We start from the raw sequence: 19,447 nt of genomic DNA on the forward strand, positions 1-19,447 counted from the left end.
CACAAATATCCCTGCACAGACAGGAACACTTTGCACCTGCACCTGTTCCCTGGTAAGCTCGCCCTCTGGGAGTCCAAGGGCGGCTTTGTCGGCAAAGGCATGCAGGCAGACGGGATTGCCATTGGATCGGGGATGGCGTGAGGAATGTGTGCGCATGTCAAGGACTCAGACGCCAGATCCAGGGCCTAATTCAGTGACCCTCGCCGGGGGCAAAGTGTCCCGAGCTTCCCATGAGTCCTGGTTTGCACTCGCGGGCCTCACTTTACAGCCGCTGCACCTGTGAAGGGGCTTGGGAATTGAGGTGGAGGTGGGAGGGGGATCTTTGCAAATGGCTACTTCCACCAGATCAAGACTCCTAGGCGAAGACCAGTAGGTGGGACCCATTCCCATTCCCCCAGGCGCCAGAGTCCCGCCCAGCGGGTCCCATACTCCTTTAGAGTAGGCAGGACGCCCTCCCGTGGCCACCCTAGTGAGTGAAGTGTGACTCTTGGGGAGGGAGAGGTTCCAACCCTCCAGACCCTTGCCCCGTCCCCACCCAGATTGTGTGGTCCCGGGCGAGAGGCGGGGCGGGGCGGGGCGGAGTGGCTTAGAGCCGGCCAGGTGACAGCGCCTTCTCCTCCAAAGCCAGAGCTTTTCGGTCCGTCCCCAGAACCTCCCCGGCTCCGTCCGCGGCCTATAAAGGGTGCTTGGTGGAGAGCACTCTGCAATCCTAATTAGTGATTTTTGTCCCCTTGTTACTGGGCTCGGCATCTCATGCAAATGAACTCTTCATTTCAGCCACATTACCCCAGCTCCGGAATTAACTGACTCTTATCTTTAATGATATGCTGCTGAAGTTCTCCGGAGCCCGGCTAGCTTTTTATCTTGATTACTCTAATCAATAAGAAATGATAGAGTAGAATTATAAACTCTATTGGCTTTTAAATGTTGCCGACAAGCCCTCTAGATGCCATTCCTGTTCATTGTTATTTATTAAAATGGTCCTCAGCCGAACAGCCGCATGCAAATAGAGAGCAAAACGTGGAACACCAGCCCTGGAACTCCTCCCAGGCGGTCCCAGGAACTTCCCCCCAACCCCGTCCCCAGAGAGGAGTCCTTGCTGTTTGAACTTGAGAAGGTGGAGACATTTTTCCTTTCTTTTCTTTTTAAAAGCCTTTTAAAAAAATTTGTTCTTCTGGAGGTGCCCGGGAAACAGAAAAATTCAAACACCAGGCCTCTCCTTCCACCCCATTCAGATAGACTATATATTATTAATATTTATTTATTTGAAAGGCAGAATTATGTGTATAGAGAGAGGGAGAAATTTTCCATCAACTGATTCACTCCCCAAATGGCTACAGTGACTGGCCAGAGCCAGGAGCCAGGAGCTTTTTTTCCTTTTCTCCCATGTGGGTGCAGGGCACAAGCAGTTGGGCCATCTTCCACTGCTTTCCTCGGTGCATTAGCAGGGAGCTGGATCTGAAATGAAGCAGCCAGGACTTGAACCAGTCTGGTGAGAAGGTGGGAAGGGGAAACAACTTGCTAGGTCACAGCTGTGGCCCCAAGATTGACATTCTTAACGGAAGAACCTGGGGTGCGGGGTGGGAAGCACGTTGGGACACCTGTGTGCTCTGACACTTCCTGTCTGTTAACTCACACTCTCTGTACCCAAGTATCTACAGACTTGGATATTTGGGTGTAAATTTTAGACTGACTTTGGGAAATGCAATTCTTCCCCTATTACTTCTGGGAAGCAAATGGGGCTGGGATCCCTTGAGTAGCAGAAAATATCCCCTCAACCCTAGTTGGTCAGTTAGCTGGTGGTTGGCCAAGGCGTCAAAACGCCTCCACTGGGAAGTTTCAGATTCCTCCACATCCCAGCAGCAGGTGCCCTGAGACCTGGAGCCCATCCTTTCAGCCTCAGGCAAGCCATTTCACATCTAAGGCAGGCTCAGGACCCCACGACCTCCTCTCACATCTTTAACACGTGCGTTAGTTGAAGCGACTCTTTGCCTTATGCGGCTGAAAAAGATGGCGTGGGAGCATCTCTTCTTTCCTTCGACATTCAGGCAAGCAGTGGTGTTGGGATTGATCCAAGGAAGACACCAGAGACTCCCTATCCAGCCCAGACTCGGCTCTGCGTTTGGTATGTGGTAGGGTGCGGGGGGGGGGTTGGAGGGGCTTCCAGGGCCATACCAGCTCATCAGAGTTACACACCAATTTTACCTGCTGTCATTTTGATCTGGTAGACTCATCTTTGCAGAGTCCCCTAGTAGATAGAAGGCACCGTGTTGGGAATGCGGCCCAGGCACTTTGGGTGAGTTCTCCACATCTATGGCATCCGGGCTCCCCACCACCACCCCAAGACGCTCACCCACGCAAACACGCACTGGGCCTGGCCATACCGGCCCCTGCCATGTCCTCCCCGTGACTGACTGCACACATACATGCCCAAGCCTACTCGCTCACCCGCTTGGCTCGGGGTTCCAATGACGGCGGGCTCACCAGCCCTGATCGCTGCGGATTCCGCCCTCGTATCCCCCCCCACCCTGCCCCTCACTACACAACACGGACCCCGAAAGCAGCCTGGCGCCCAGGCCCCTCAGGGACCAGGGAAGCTGCGCGCTGGGTTTCCCCAGAGCGCCGGGCGGCTGGGTCGGAAACAGCAACCAGCAAACCCCAGAGGATCCGGGGTCTGCGGCACGCCGGCCGCGCGAGAGGCGGGGCGACCGACTCAAGTTCTCGCCCAGGCGGCGGTGCCTTAGTGAAAGAATCTGGAAATCACGGGCTGGCTAAGCCTTTTCTTCTGAAAAAAAAAAAAAATTATATATACATATATATATACATATATGTGGGGGAAGGGCTGAATGTATCAAAATCATGTAAAATTTCTGTTCTTAGCAACATCCTTGTTATTAGGAATGATGACTAAGCCGCCAGGATTATTCTGGACTGTAAGTTATCAAGAGCCCACTAATTTCACATTAAAGCCCATTGACTGCAACGGCGTGATTGAAGGGTTTTTAACAATTAACATAATCAGAAAATGAGCGGAGATAATTTTTATTCAACTCATTACTTTTTAATCATGTATTTCTTTTAATTAATATCTTCTCCGTGAACATAACACAAAGCGGGAGCCCCAAGTGCTGGCCCGAGCCAGCCTGGGGGACTGAATGTGACACAGCCAAAAACACTGCAACCAGTCGCCTTCATCGCGGCTCTATTGTGGAACCGCTGAAACGGAAAAAAAAAACAAAAACTTATCCAAAAGTCACCACGTTGTTTTGAAACACAATTAAAAACGGAGGGTGGAAGGGGGGAGGGAGAAGGAGAGGGTGCGTGTCGGGGAGCGCACCAGCCACACCAGCGCACCAGCTTTTAGTCAGCTTGACTTACTACATTTGGGAGCTTCTCTCTTGGTCGGCAGCCAGGGCGATGCGAATGGGAAGAATGAACCAACCCAAAGAAAAGACTGGTGTGGAAGACGAACGCCCCCCGCCCACCCCAGTGTTCGCGCCCGGCACATTCGCAGGTGCGCTAGCCATCGGCGCAGACCTTGGCTGCATGGTCTCTGCCACAGCGCACCAGGCCTAGCCTAGACCTTCAGGGATTTGGCGTTCTGAACCTGCGCACCGACCCTTGCGGGACGAAGCGTGCCTTGGCCGCAGGTCCTTCTTCCCGGCCGATTCCTGGCCTCCCCGCAGGGCGCACCCTCCAGGATTTTGCGGTGGACGCCACGAGGCAGGACCCCCGCCCCCATCTGTCTGCCAGCGCTTCTTAATCTCCCCATACAGGCAGTGCTGGTTTGATTCTCCTGGGCGGTGAACCGGCTGGCTACACGGAGGGTCCAGCCTCGCCCTTGGCCATTTCCTTCACCCGTTGGGTAAATCGCACCCAGGGAAGAGCTTATAGCTGCCTGGACTGAACAACCGGTAGCTGTCGGTTTCTAAACTAGGACCTCTGGTTTTACCGAGCCATCCGTTTCAGCCTCGGAAAGAAGAAACAAAGCCGACCCCTGGTGGAAGAAAATGAAAATTAAACAGACAAGACCCAGCCTTTGAGCTGGCAGGGGAGCGAGTGGAAGGGAGGACACAAATTCTGGAGGAAAAAGCTAATTAGAGGAGGCCAAAGAGGGTGTGGCTGCCCAGCAGGTGGAATTAGGTAGCAAGAGCTGGATAGAATGCAGCTCGAGAGAGTTTGTGTTCTTAGCCAAGCCACACTTCCTCTTCCACCCTTAGGGCCTGGCAGGTGTCGCTTTTTTTCGGATCTTATTCGGTCTCTGCAACGTCGTTGCCTGCTTGCCCCAGAGAGCCGCACGATTCCACCATCTTCTTACTTTTCTTCTGAACAAGCCCTTGTCTCTTGCCGCCTTGATCTCTGTCTCCAACAGGTGATGGTATCTGAGGAGAAAATAATAAAAATAAAAATCAGACTTACCAAAGGCTATAGGCTGAGAAAGCCAGTCCCACTCCTCGCTGGTATTTATGTGTTATTGTAACAGGGAATGTTTGGGTACATACTTGGAGCCCAAGGCAAGAGGGGACTTAAGGCAGCAGGGCAGAGCAGGGAGAGCTGTGCCGTCTGCTTCTGCTTGGTGTCCAGGGCCCAGCAGCTAACCGGGAAGGGAGAAAGGAAAGGTGACCCCACAAAGGTAGGCTCTTGCTGATTAGCATGCCATTGTTTACCTGGAGTGAGCGCTACTAAAGAAAGTGTGCAGGATAGCGGATGTGTCCTTGAACTCTTTTGAATCTGGCCTCAAGATGTTCCACTGTCCCTCCTGAATTTTTCTGTCCAGTCTCTCACACTCTTCTGTGTGCACTGATGTTCTGTTGGGTCTTTCACATCCTTGAGAAGCCACAGCACCCCAAGCCTCCCCAGTTGATAGGAACAGTCTGATTATAAGTGTTTATTTACTCCCACTTACATCTACACTGCTCCATCAATACATACTTGAATGGGTATAGATAAAAATGAATCCACGGGAAATATGGGTAGTAATATTATCAATAATCTTAATTGTATTCTTAATATTACTACACTTTTATCTGAGACTGATGATCTAGAAATAGCTACAATAATAGACCTTTTATGTAAATTATGCTGTGACTTAATAATGGATATAGTGTGTATGTTGGTACTTTTGAACAGAAGTGACTCCATCTTCCTAGACTACTGGTAAAGTGGAGTCATCTCTCATATCACTTCTGTCAAGAAGCTCTATTGCAAGTAAACATGTTAAAAAAAGCAAGTTCTGGTAAAAATGATAAAAGAAGAAAAATATGTTTTGACAAATATGTAAAAAAAACCCATGTTTTGCAGAATTAAGAAAAAGCAAAGAGTGTTACCGATAGATAAGTTATAACCAATTAGAAATAAGTAAACATGTTTGTGAAAGTGAAAATAACCAATGGAAATACTTTGTAAACATGTAATAACCAACCAAAAACATTGTAAACAACTAATGGCTTGACCCCCTGAATTGTATATAAACCCATGCCTTGGTCCCAGTCACCTGAAGCCAACAGGCTCCCACCAGACCAGAGCCAACGCCCAGCAGGCTTCCACGACAGATAAGCTAAGAGGCACTCTTGGTGGCTTCCCTCATTCTGTTTGGTGTGTGCTTGCCTGAATAAACGTCTGATTGCAAGCATACATTCTCTCGATTTGTGGCGTTTGTTTGAGTGACCGGGCTTGGTGTTCGCGACACCAGTGCACCCACTTACTGAATGCTCTCTGGTCCTTGCGTGTAAAGTGTAAATTCTACTCCTCCAGAAATGTTTTCTGCTTATTCTTTTATCCACTGTTGAAGTCTCATGGGGGGCTGGCATTGTGTGAGGTGGCTTAAGCCACTGCTAGAATCCCATACACGTGAGTGGCCAGTTCAAACCCTGATCTTTCCACTTCTGATCCAGTTCCCTCTAATGCTCCTGAGAAGGCAGTGGAGGATGGACCAATTGTCTAGGATCTTGTCATCTGCATAGGAGCCCTGGAACAAGCTCTTGGCTTCAGCCTAGCCCAACCCTGGCTGTTGAACCATCTGGGGTGTGAACCAGTGGGTGGAAGATCGATCTCTCTCTCTCTGTAACTGTCTTTGAAAGAAAGGAAGGAAGGAATAAATAAATCTTTAAAATATTTATTTTTATTGGAAAGAAAGATCAGATTTACAGAGGGAAGAAGAGGCAGGGAGAAACATCTTACATCTGCTGGTTCACTCCCCAAGTGGACACAATGGCTGGAGCAGAGCTGATCCAAAGCCAGCAGCCAGGAGCTTTTCCAGGTCTCCCATGTTGATGAAGGGTCCAAAGGATTTGGGCCATCCTCTACTGCTTTCCCAGATCATAGGCAGGGAGCTGGGTAAAAAGTGGAACAGTTGGGATATGAACCAGTGCTCATATGGGATGTTGACACAATGTGAGGACTTAGTCATTGAGCCATCATCCCAGGCCCAAAAGAAATTAGTTTTAAGCCATCAAACTTTGACAATATATCATATAGCATGTCATATTCATATTTTCTGTAACTTTTGTTGTGAAAGCGATTTTTAGTTTCTCTTTTTTAAAACTTATTTTAAAGAAGGAGAAATCTATCTGCTGGATCATTCCCCAAATGTTGCAATTGGCTGGGCTGGGCCAGCCTGAAGCCAGGAGCCTGAATTCGGTCCAGGTCTCCCAGATGCCACTTGCTGTGGCCCAGGTGGACATTAGCAGGAAGCTGGAACCTGAAGCAGGGTTAGGGTTGAAATCAGGCACTCTGGCATGGTATGTGGGCATCCCAAACAGTATTTCATCTGCTTTGTCAAATGCCCATCTTGAAATCTTTTTACCAGACACAAAAGTAGAATAGAATAATTACCCATCCATCAGCTGGCTTCAGTAGCTATCACGGTTTTGCCTTCTTGTTTCATATTTCCCACTTTGTTTGGCTAGAGTATTTTAAAGATTCATTTTATATCATTTGAAAGGCAGGGTTATTGAGAGAGGAGGGAGGGAGAGAGAAAGAAAACAGAGAGAAAACTTCCATCTGCTGATTCACTGTCCAAATGGTTACAATGACCAGAGCTGAACCAGTTCAAAGCCAGGAGCCAGGAGTTTCTTCTAGTTTTCCGGCATGGGTTCAGGGGCCCAAGGATTTGACATATCTCCTGCAGCTTTCCTAGGTGCATTAGCAGGGAGCTGGATGGGAAATGGAGCAGCCAGGACTTGAACCAGCACCCATATGGGATGCCAGCATTTCAGACAGGATTAGTGTACTACGCCACTGCACCAGGTGTCTCCCCGTCCCAAGCATTTCTTAATGTCTGTTATTACTGCTGTGGCTGCACTGAACTAGGTAAGGGTCTGCCTTCTTCCCTATAGAGGACTGATATAGGAATCACTGGGAAAGGGAAGGGGAAATGGTGACACGGAGCTTCTCAAGTTAACTGGAATGCAAGTCTACTAATTCCCAAATTCTTTCTTATGGCAAAAACCCAACAGGGAATAAAGCTTCCTTGCCTTTTGGGATTCAAAGAGGTATCCGCAAATGAAGCTCAGCTGGTGTATCTTAGTTGCATGAATGTTCATGGATAATCCAGCTTCCGAGACACGCTTTGCTCCCCTTGCTTAGAGACCTTCATCCTTGTTCAGGGAGACCCGAAACTCACGCTCTGAAGGGCCGGGAACATCCAGCTGGTCAGAGCATTTGGTCTGGCGGGATGTGAAGTTGCAAGTGTCTATAGCAGGCAGGCAGATATTTTAGTTGACGGGTTTTTCATGGACCCTTAGTGATGCTATAAACATCTAAGAGGTAATTGGCAGGAAAAATCCCCCTGCCCCACCCTCCAAGATGGATGCACTGGGTAGGAGAGAGGCTGATTCCCTCAAATGCCTCCTCAGATTCTGTCCAAACTCCCACAGCTCACTCAGAAGACCAACCCGCAAATGACCACCCTCAGCTGATAATAGGTGCATTCCCAAGATTGGGGCCTGACCCTCATTCTCCCAGAATGTTGGAATTGCAGTAAAAGACACCAAGAAGACACTTGGCAGGAGTCAGTGTCAGCTTCTCTAAGCTTCTCAGGGACCTTGGTAGAGAGGAGAGGGACACAGCGCGTGGTGTGAAGAAGCAGAAGGTGACAGCTCTGTTACAGCAGTGTGGGTTATGCTTTGCAAATCACAACGATAGTCACAGCCAGCACTTCTTGGTGGGAACTGAACTGTTCCTGTACCATCCTAGGGCATGGGCCATTTCCTCTGATGCACTCTGCAGCACGTCCCACCAGTGCCTGTGCAAGTCCCCACAGTGGGCTCTGCTAGCCTCTGCACCAGCACAGCTATGAAGCCTCCTGGAGCCACTGTTAAAAAGTCACATTCCTGGGCCCTCTCTCATCACTGATAAGTCCCTGAGGCTGCCTACAGGCTTGCTGACACTGATACACATGGGAACTTTTAACTTCCCGTGACAGCACAATTGTAAAGCCAACATAGTGTCTCTCATTCTTGCTGGTTTTATTGTGAGATCATTGAAGTAATATAATGTGTCATTTGTTACTGGAAAAAAAAAAGAAAGATAGCTCAACTTGCTAATCCTTTACCTCCAAGCATTGGCAGCCCATATGTGTCCTGGTTGCTCCACTTCCCATCTAGCTCCCTGCTTGTATCCTGGGAAGGCAGTGGAGAATGGCCCAGGGCCTTGGGACCCTTTGTCCATTTGGGAGACCCAAAGAAGCTCCTGGCTCCTAGGTTTTGAGTAGACTCAGCTTTGGCCATTGCTGTCATTTGGGGAGTGAACTAGAGGATGGAAGATCTTTCTGTCTCCTTTTCTCTGTAATCCTACCTTTACCAAAAAAAAAAAAAAAATCTTTCATCCACTAGTTTGCTTCCCAAGTGGCTGCAACAGTAGGGTGTGTGCCAGTTGTGCCAGGAGTTTCTTCAGAGACTTTCATGTGAGTGCAGGGACCCAAGCACTTGGCTATCTTTTACTGGACTAGAGGTGGAGCAACTTAGTCTCAATTAGGATCCTGGTGTTGCAGGCAGCAGCTTAATTTGCTGTGACATAATGCCAATCCATTTCTGGAATTTTTTCCTAATCAATATAATTTACTCTATTAAAAATCATTTTTTAACTATTTTAAAATATTGTTTACATAGTTGAGACAGATACATGTCCATGGGGGTCCCCGATTAGGGTAGGAAAGATCAAGGGATGAAGGAAAGCGGGTGAGATACATGTTTCAATTTTTTTTCTCCTGTGTCCACAGGGAGAGAAGGGGAGGGGACTGATCCTTATTGGCAAGCTACATCAGCAGTCAAGGATGTAGACAGTCATTTGAGGATGCCTCAGAAACCTCAGTGTTAGGTGAGGGTGTTACTTGAGTGGTTTTGATGATTCTGAGGCATTGTCAGCTTCATTGCACGAGGTTTGAGAAAACATTTCCAAGAGCTGAAGTCTGACCAAGTTCACATTAGTGCATTTACAGGCCCAGGAACATGTTACAAAACTTGGCCAAGAGAGTGATCAGCCTGTTCTGCTTTCCATCCTCTGATGAGGCACTAGGAAAAAACAAATTAAATCTAACAAAGAATAGGCAGAATAGTATGATAAATACCCAATATCTAGCAATTGTTAATATTTTAACATACTTGCTTCTTGGGTTTCACTTAACTTTTTTTCCTGGAAAGATCAAATTGCTTCTTTTTATTTTCACATTTAAATATTTGTTTATCTTTATCTGAAAGGTGAGATGGAACGTTAGAGAGAAACCTCCCAGCCTCTGGTTCCTTTCCCAAATGCCTGAGACAGAAGGGAAGCAACTCTTGTGCCTGTGCTGAGAACTGAACATGTGTTTAGTCTAACAGTTATAATGCTTAGGATGTGAAAGCCTAGTGCTAAGTGCTTGCCCCTGAAAATTTTGGTGAAAACACATGCGGTATACTCTGACATCCCTAAAAACAGGTTGTGTCCATAACCCCTATGCATTATCATACCTGACAACATTAACAGCTGCTATCTTGTATCCACCATAACAATTAAATGTCACATTACCATCGCCAAGGCAAATAGAATTAATCAAGTGGCTGCTCCTTACCTGAACCCGAGGCTTGTCCGCCCTCCCCAGGTGGCCGAGGGAAGGAAACGCCTGTCCATAGCCTCTGACTTTTGGACCTATTTCGTGGTAGCTTTCTTTGTCAGCATAGTGTGTCCAGCAGTCAGTGATTCAGGTGTTGCTGTGTTCAGGCACAGTTAACATCTACCATCAGCTAACTTGAAGTGAAAGAGATTATCCTCAATGCTAGGCCTGGGTGTTTTAGTCTCTGCTCTATTGCAGTAACCATACTCAGCACGGGGTGGCTGACAAACCAAAGAGGTCTATTTAGCTGTCAGTTCTTGGGGATAGAAATCAAAGACCAGGTGGCTGCAGCCCACCAGAGCATCATGCTGAATGCTAGCATAGGGGAAAACACGGAGGAACAAATGATTGCACTTGCAAGAGGGGGAGTTTCTGTCAGGTCCCAAGCAAGTACAGGTGCCCAAGGACCTGAGCCATCTTCTGCTGCTTTCCCAAGTTCATTAGCAGGTAACTGGATCAGAAGTAGACTAGCAGCTAGGACTTGATCCAACTTGTTGAGCCACAATGCTAGCCTTCCTTTTATCTTTAAAGCCAGTTTTATTCATCAAAAACAATTTCCTTCATGTAGCATCCCATAAATAAGTACAATTTTTATCTGTATCTTAGCAGTTTTAGAATTAAATTTAAATAATTTTAAAGAAATTTATTGTATTAGCATTATGATTATGTATATTTTAGTGTTAATGTTCCTTTATAACAGGGAACATTATTTATAGCCACAATATCTTATTAAAATAGCTCATGTATATTGAAAAAGGAAACATTAAAATTTAAATAAGTGGAATAAATCATGAACAGATATTTCTATGAAAACAAATTTGGTTTAAAAAAAGCAAAATACATTCAATCATTGTAATTAATAACAAAGAACATTTATACTAAATTTTTTTAATTATCCAATTTTGGCAAGGTTTTGGGATAATTAGGGTACACATATATTGCAGAGAGCAGGATGAACTGACATTGTCATTTGTGATACAATTGGAATCTACATCCAAATTCACAAAAATGATTATTTTTGGATCCAATAATTACACTTATCAATATTAACCACAAAAACCTAAAAGACAGGAAAATATTAAATATGTGGAAGTATTTATTATGATGTTCATTTTATTAAAAAGTTGAAGGCAACATGGTATGGTTACATTATGAAATATCGGGGCTGGTGTGATGGCTCAATTAGCTAATCCTCCTAAATGGTCACAGTGTCTGGGGCTGGGTCAGACCAAAGCCATGAACCACTAGCTTCGTCCAGTTCTCCCATGTGGGTGCAGAGGCCCAAGGACTAGGATTATTTTCTGGTGCTTTTTCAAACCATTGGCAGGGAGCTGGAATAGAAGTGGAGCAGCTAGGACATGAACTGGTGCCCATAACGAATGCTATCATCACAGGTAGCAGCTTTACCTACTACACTATAATACAAGCTCCCACTTTAAAAAAAAAACCACTTTAAACAACCATGACAGAATGTCAATAATCATCAGACTCTGGGTTGTAGAGACGAATGAGTATTTGGTATATTATTTGTACTTTGTTGCACTAATTTCTCAGAAAATAATACATTCCAGCTGCAGGCGTGTTGGCCCAGGGATTGACTGCCCCTCCTTCTCTCCCTACCCCCACGCCAATGGGACATCTGTGTCCCATACTGTATTTCTGGGTTCAATGCCTGGTCCCAGCTTCTGACTCCAGCTTCCTGCCGATGTCTACAGTGATGGCTCAAGTAATTGAGTGCTGACCATCAGGTGGGAGACCTGGATTGAGTTATCAGCTTGAAGCATTGTCCTGATCTCATCCCTGTTGCTGTGGGCTTGTGGTAAGTGGGCTGGCGAATGGCAGCTCTCTATTTGTGTTTCTCTGCTCCCCCCGACCCAAAAAAGTACAAATCACCAATCCTAGACTCAGGAAAAGCCAGGACTAGATTGCTATTTTCTCAGTCTCTGACTATAAGAAATATACTTTTTGTTTTTTTTCTTTTTTTTAATTAAAGAATTATTTCTTTTTACTGGAACAGCAGATTTACAAAGAGATCTTCTGTCTGCTGGTTAATTCCCCACGTGACCGCAATGCCTGGAGCTGAGCCTAGATGAAGCCAGGAACCAGGAGCTTCTTTCAGGTCTCCCACACAGACATGGGGGTCCCAAGACTTTGGGCCATCCTTGACTACTTTCCCAGGCCACAAGTAGGGCACTGGATGGGAAGTGAAGCAGCCGGGACGCGAACTGGCGCCCATATGGAATTTCAGCAAGTGCAAGGCAATGATTTAGCCACTGAGCCATCACACTGAGGCTACTTTTTATTTTCGACTTCAGTTTCCACAAAGTTATTAGAGCCTTTTTTTTTGGGGGGGGGGTGTATTGTTCAATTACAATTTACCATTGGAAATGAAAGAGTAAAGTCCATGAAATTCCAAATTCAAAATGAGCAGATTTCAAAAATAATAGTTACGCATATAGAAGGACTTAAAAATAGAAGTGAAATTGATTTGTTGGTGACAGTTATTTCATGTAAAGTTGAAAATATGCGTTACTTAAGTTCGTGACCAGCAGGTGTAAGGAGTCGAGGGAAGCGATTGTTTTACAGTTGAGACCAAGCTCCTCTTCTGCAACAGAACAGCAGCATTGTGCTTCCTTACCCTTGGTCCCTTCTTTATTTGACTTCAACTCTCAGATGTTGATGTTTGCAAAGATACCTTTTTGAATTGCTGCATGATAGAGGAGCAATCTAATATTGGATATTTCATTCTTATTGCATCTTGCCACCTGTTCGGCGTCCTTCACACATTCAGATGATTAACCACAACCAGTCACTGTGTTAAAATCGTTTGAGTCATAACCAGCACTTTGGTTCAACTGGTTAATCCTCCACCTCCAAGCGCTAGCATCCCAGAAAGGCAGTGGTTCCTGTTCCTGCTGTTCCACTTCTCATCCAGCTCTCTGCTTGTGCTCTGGGAAAGCAGCGGGACATGACCTGAAGCCTTGGGACCTTGCACCCACATGGAAGACTCAGAGGCAGCTCTTGGCTTCTGGCTTCAGATTGGCTCAGCTCTGGTTATTGCAGTCATTTGGGGTAGTGAACCAGCAGGTGAAAGATTTTTCTCTCTGTCTCTCTTTCTCACTGTAAATCTGCCTTTCCAATAAAAATAAATGAATCTTTAAAAAATCATTTGAAGTTATCAAAAATATTACCTATGATAATTTTATAATTATGCAAATCCAAATGTTAGGGTTTAGCCTTAAGGCTCATTCCCACATGGATTTGTTTCCTTTTGATCTGTAAGCCATTTTCATGAGGCGAGTTTCATTTCTTCTTGGGGAAACATCCAGTGTAACAGAATTTCTTTCATTTCACAATCACTAGTCCAATTAAGGCTTAATTAGAAGCATACTAGTGAAGGAATTGAACGCTGCTCTGAACCTGTAAATGAAATGTTACACTGATAAACTGCTCACATGTTGCAACTCAACCTCCTCAAAAACACCATATGTAAACCTAATTTGAGATAGGGCGTTCTAAAATAACATGATTGCTTGTGGCATTGAACCTCTTCCTCATCATGCACACACCAAAAAGGCTCATTTTATCTAAAAAAGAAAGACTCGCAGATGCTGCAAGGAAGAGGAGAATTTTCAGTTCATTTGCTTTACAAAGAGCCTCCTGTACGTGCATTTAAGGATGGAGAGAAGACCTCACTGTTCATTGAAGTGTAGGTCTCACCTGCTCCTCCTCCCCCTCCTTCACAGCCTCACAAAGAACACTGGGGAAATGATTTGTCCACCCCACATGAATTCACAATATTTCAAAAAACAAATCCTAACATTGGTTAGAATTTGGGTTTTCATTATTATTTCCAATACCATTAATTTTTTTTTCAAATTTAGACACATCATTTCCAAGCCTGAAGCATATGCACCTGAAATACATTCCAAGGTGACTTGCAACCTGGGGTATTGATCTTCTGTTTGTTGATTCATTTCCCAAGTGACCGCAACGGTCAGAGCTGAGCTGATCCAAAGCCACAAATTAGTGCCTTTTAAGAGAGGCAGAAAGTTTGAAGCAAGCTGTGAGCTTAGGTGTAGAAGAAGAAAAGTATTCAGGGCTGCTGAAAAATGACCCATTTCACTTCGATGTAGAAAATGAAAGGGACTTTACTCCACAATGAGTTTCAGACAATCCTGTGTGTAATCATTTAGGGCTTGAAATGCTTTGGGAAGTCTGGCCTCTATGTAGGAAATTCCAACTCTAGAATCCTCTCCTATCTGTAGTGTGCCTTATATCTGGATCCACAGGGCCTCTTCCTGGAAAGTAACTAAGTGCTTGAGGACCTGTGATCTGTGGAGACCAGGAAGTGCAGGAACCCTGGCTGTTCCCAGGATGACCTGGATTCATGCTCTAAAGGCAGAGCATTTATGCAAACAGCTTATTACCCACCAGTCTCTGTCAGCAAGACAATATACAATCCTGATCAGCTTAACTTGTAATTACAGGGTGGGTGAGATTTATATGTTTATATATTTGACAGGCTGAGTGACCGAGAGACACACATATGCATACACACACACACACACACACCCCTTCCACTGCTGGGTCATCCTCCAGTGCTCACCACAGCCAGGACAAAGCCAGCAGCCATGAACTCTGAGTGTGTAGCAGGGACACACATACTTGAGCCATCATGCTCTGCTTCCCAAATGTATTAGTTGGACTGGAAGCACCAAGTAGCTAGGACTCAAACCAGCACTCCAACATGGGATGCAGGGATCAAGCAGTGCCTTAACCTACTATGCCACAATTCCTGCACTTCATGTTTTAACATGCTTTGAGATGAAAGTTTAAGGATCCTGCAGAAGATACTGTTTTAGAGAGATGTTGTAGTCATTTGGGGAGTAAACCAGCTGATGGATCCCTCTTTTTCAAATAAATATATCTTTAAAAAATAAGTAAAATATAGCTTATGACTTGGACCAGTTTTACACAGAGATTACTGCAAATTTATTCTTGGATTCTGCGGGAAGCCATGTAGTTGGGTTGGATGGCATGGGTGCGTGATGAGCACTGCTCCTTGGTTAACAAGGCTATGAGGAGTAGCCTTCTGGCTGCGAGGTAAGGCCTGGCAGAATGTCTCTGGTCACCTCACTGCTGCCTCACCCCATTGTATGGACACTCAATCACCTCTCTGATGTTTCATAGAATTCTCCCGAGAGTGTTGTTGTTTTTCTGCAGATGTGAGATGATTCCTGCAACTGGCATAACACCTCAAACTGATCAATCATGTTATGATAAAAACGTCTTCAAGGCAATGACACACAGCTCAAAGCATACAATAGTACAATTGAGCCCACAATGTCTCCAAACATCCTGTTATGTGCCCACCTTTGTCCTGGAGCTTGTCCTAATATAAGTAATGTTTTCCTTAAGAAATGGCTTGATGATATCTTGGAACAGATGGTAATCATGGATGTACAAAGAGTTTGTTTACCATGTGCCTCAAACTGTTACAACACATGAAATGACACCATTTTGGTTTCTCACCACGGAAAGCAGAAAGTATATGGGCCAAACTGGAAACCATAATGCTAAGGGAAATGAGCCAATCCCAAAAGGTTAAATACCACATGTTTGCCTTAATTTAAGATGATATGATGTTATGTATAACATGTTATGTTTTGAATGTTATATGTTGTGTATAAACTAAAATTGAAGTGTAGGTGAGGTGGTCACAGAAAGTGGCTGGGAACCCGCATTTACTTTTAACATATTGGTTACTCATTACTATGTCAATTAATTCCCTAATGATGTAAATTTTTGCTGATGGTATGTTGGAACTTTCAATTGACTGGGATGATACTCTGCTGGCTCTGTCATCAGACCAGAGAGGGTATACCTAAGAAGCCGTTGAACTTGACGGGACAATAAGATGCTGGACTCTACGTTTGGTATACGCTTGCAATGGGGAAATCTCAACTGAACTTGAGCTGTGGTTATGCAATAAGGTGGAGGAATCCACCATGGTGGGAGGGTTTGGGGAGGGGTGGGGAGAACCCAAGTATCTATGTAACTGTGTCACATAATACAATGTAATTACTGAAGTTAAATAATAAATAATTTAAAAAAAAAAAGAATCTATGATATATGCTTTTATAAATTCCTTTCATTTATGAGCTTTTCTTTTAATTCTGTACTCTTGATATTTTAAGTAATATTAGTTAGTTTGTGTTCAGTGAAAATTGATTTTGGATGTAAGTAAACCACTTGTCACTAGTAACTGCATGTGCTGCCAACCATGGAGTTCCTGGCTTCAGCCAGGTCACTACAGGTTTGAATGAGTAATAGCTTGCTGAAAATATTTTCTCTGAAGTAAAATAATAATGATATTTTCTAGGACTGTTTTTGTAATTATTCTTTTATAATGAAGAAAAATGAAACAATTGGATGTTGTGCAAAAGCTTGTGATGATTTGTGTATAAATAAAGAAGGCAACTTTTCTGAGTTGTCCATTATGAGCATCATGCCATAGTCTTCCTCTTCTTGTCTTCTCGCCGACCCATGCATCCTTTGCAAGCTCTCAGTCGGCCGGAGCTGGTCTCTGGTAGGATTCCTACCTATCTTCAAACCTAAGTGCATGCTGGCTGACTGGAGCAGATTTGCACACAGTCAACTCAGTTATAGTGCCTGAAATGACCAGAATGTGTAAGCAGTGACTCAGCGTTTCCATTCTCTAATCTTGTGTATTCCAGCCTGACAGCCCCAGACCTGCAAGGACCCCACAAGTACTGAAGACCCGTAAGCTATTTCTAACATTTCCTGAGGTCCAAAGGAAATAATAAACATGCAGGGATGAGTTGTGGTGTAGCAAGTTAAGTTGCTGCTTGCGATGCTGGTATCCCATAGGAGTCCCAGCCTCTCCGTTTCCAACCCAGCTCCTGCTCCCAGTTTATGTGCACTCTAGGAGGAAACGGAAGATGGCTCAAGTACTTGAATTGCTACCCCCCCGCAGGGGCCCTGGAAGGAGTTTCCTGTCCTGGCTTTGGCAAGATTTGCAGTCATTTAGCGAGTGAATCAGTGGATAGAAGATAACTTTTTCTCTCTCCCTCTCTCTCTCATTCAATTACTGTCTTTCCTTTTTCCCCTGTCACTCTGCCTTTCAAATAAATAAAGGTACCTAATGCAATACTGTCATAAGCCACCTAAAAGATGGAATTTCTCTCTTTTGGAATGGAATTGTATCAATTCAGGCCAGCAAGTCTGTTTTTCTATGGTGATCTCAATCCATGATTTGCTGCATTCTCCCCCACCCCACACACATTTCTTGATTATACATATATCCTTGGTCAGATAATCTCAGAATAAATTAATGCTGTGTTAAACTTGGTAGTTCATAAAGGAAACAGGTTTATTTTGGGCTCACAGTTCTGGAAGCCCAACACTCTGGTGCCCACACTGAGCTGCTGCTGGCAAGGGCCTCATGCTCCTTCACGTCATGTCAGAGACAAAAGGACAAATGAACTTACAAGACTCAGGGGAAGGTGCCAGGCTCACTTTATTTAAGTATTTATTTGAAGATTGGGAGATAATGAGCTGATTTTTAAATTTATTTTAATTTTCATTTTTTAAAAGATGCATTTATTTTTATTGGAAAGTCCAGATATACAGAAAGGAAGATCTTCCATCCACTGACTTACTCCCCAAGTGACACAACAGCCGGAGCTGAGCCAATCCAAAGCCAGGAGCTTCTTCCAAGTCTCCCACGCGGGTGCAGGATCCCAAAGCTTTGGGCTGTCCTCGACTGCCTTCCCAGGCCACAAGCAGGGAGCTTGATGGGAAGCAGAGCTACCAGAACACGGATCAGCACTCATATAGGATCCTGACATGTTCAAAGTGAGGACTTTCACCACTAGGTCACCAAGCAAGACATCTTATAAATTTATTTTAAAAATATATTTATTTTGATTGGAAAGTCGGATTTACAGAGAGAAAGAAGAGACAGAGAGAAAGATTCTCCAGCTGCTGGTTCACTCCCCAAGTGGCCTCAATGGCCGGAGCTGAGCTGATCCAAAGCTAGGAGCCAGGAGCTTCTTCCAAGTCTCCCACACAGGAACAGGGTCCCAAGGCTTCGGGCCGTCCTCAACTGCTTTCCCAGGCCACAAGCAGGGAGTTGAATAGGAAGTGGAGCAGCCAGAATACGAACTGGTGCCCATATGGGATGCCGGTGCTTGCAGGTAGAAGATTAGCCAATTGAACCATGTGCTGGCCCTGCTTAGTCTTTTTTTTTTTTTTTTATGATGATGTTTACAAAGTTGAGAAGGATGCATGCCCATGTGGACCACCAGTTAGGGTGAAAGAGTTGAGAAGTAGGCGAAAGTGAATGAGACCATTGTTTCCAAATTTTCTTTTTCTTCTTCCTCTATCTAGGGGAAGGGGACAGATAAAAGAAGTCACTCCCAGCATTTCAACCACATCAGTACTAGAGAATGGGGGACAACCACCCAATGTCGTCCCAGGTCCCCGATGTGCAGCATGCTCCAACAGTTCTGTTCAAGTCATTTTGATAGTTCTGAAATGCTGTTGATTTTGCTGCTCCAAGGATGAGAAAATTTTTCCAAGATCCATTGGCTGACATAGTTTCCGTTCACGCAGATATTTGCTGTCAAAGCTTGGCTGGGGTAGTTGTCCAATTTGCTCTGCCTTAAAGCTCTGCTATGGTGCCAGATGTCCTCTGCTGGCCCCAATGGGCTGCTGTATCCTCCATGTACATTTGGGCATGCCATCCACTGCTCCACATTAGCCACTGAGGAGGCTCAATTCTGACACAAGGTCAGTCCACAGATCCTTCTGTTCTCATAGTCGGAATTCTGAGTCCAGCAGTTCAGTTGAGGTGATCCCTAAAGAAACCTCACCTGAGGTGTTCCCAGACCTGACCCTTGTGTGTGCTAGCTGGTGTGGGGTCTGGCTCTGCAAGTCTGTCACCCATGTCAGCCTATGCAGACACAGATAGTTGCAGTTGCTGGGTTGGTTCTGTCTTAAGCCCCATCTCTTATAATAAACCAAAGGATACTATTATGGCTAAGCCCAACACTGCCCACCACACACTTGGCCCTCTTGTCCACCAGGGGGAGCCACAGCCCAGTCACAGTGACCCCCAATAACCCTGCTAGGCCCATCTCCTAGCCCTGATTTCTGTGGTTACCAGCAAGTGCCATGGACTGGTCCGGTCTGCTCCACATCCCATTCAGATCTCATACACATCAATGTGTGTTGGAGCCAATCCAATCGACCCCACCCTTCAGCATACACTCATGCCTGTGGGTGCCATCACATGTCTGGACAGGCCCAACCCGAGCCCTGATTCTCATG

The sequence above is a fragment of the Ochotona princeps genome, chromosome 1 (genome assembly GCF_030435755.1).
Source record: "Ochotona princeps isolate mOchPri1 chromosome 1, mOchPri1.hap1, whole genome shotgun sequence".
Lineage (NCBI taxonomy): Eukaryota > Metazoa > Chordata > Mammalia > Lagomorpha > Ochotonidae > Ochotona > Ochotona princeps.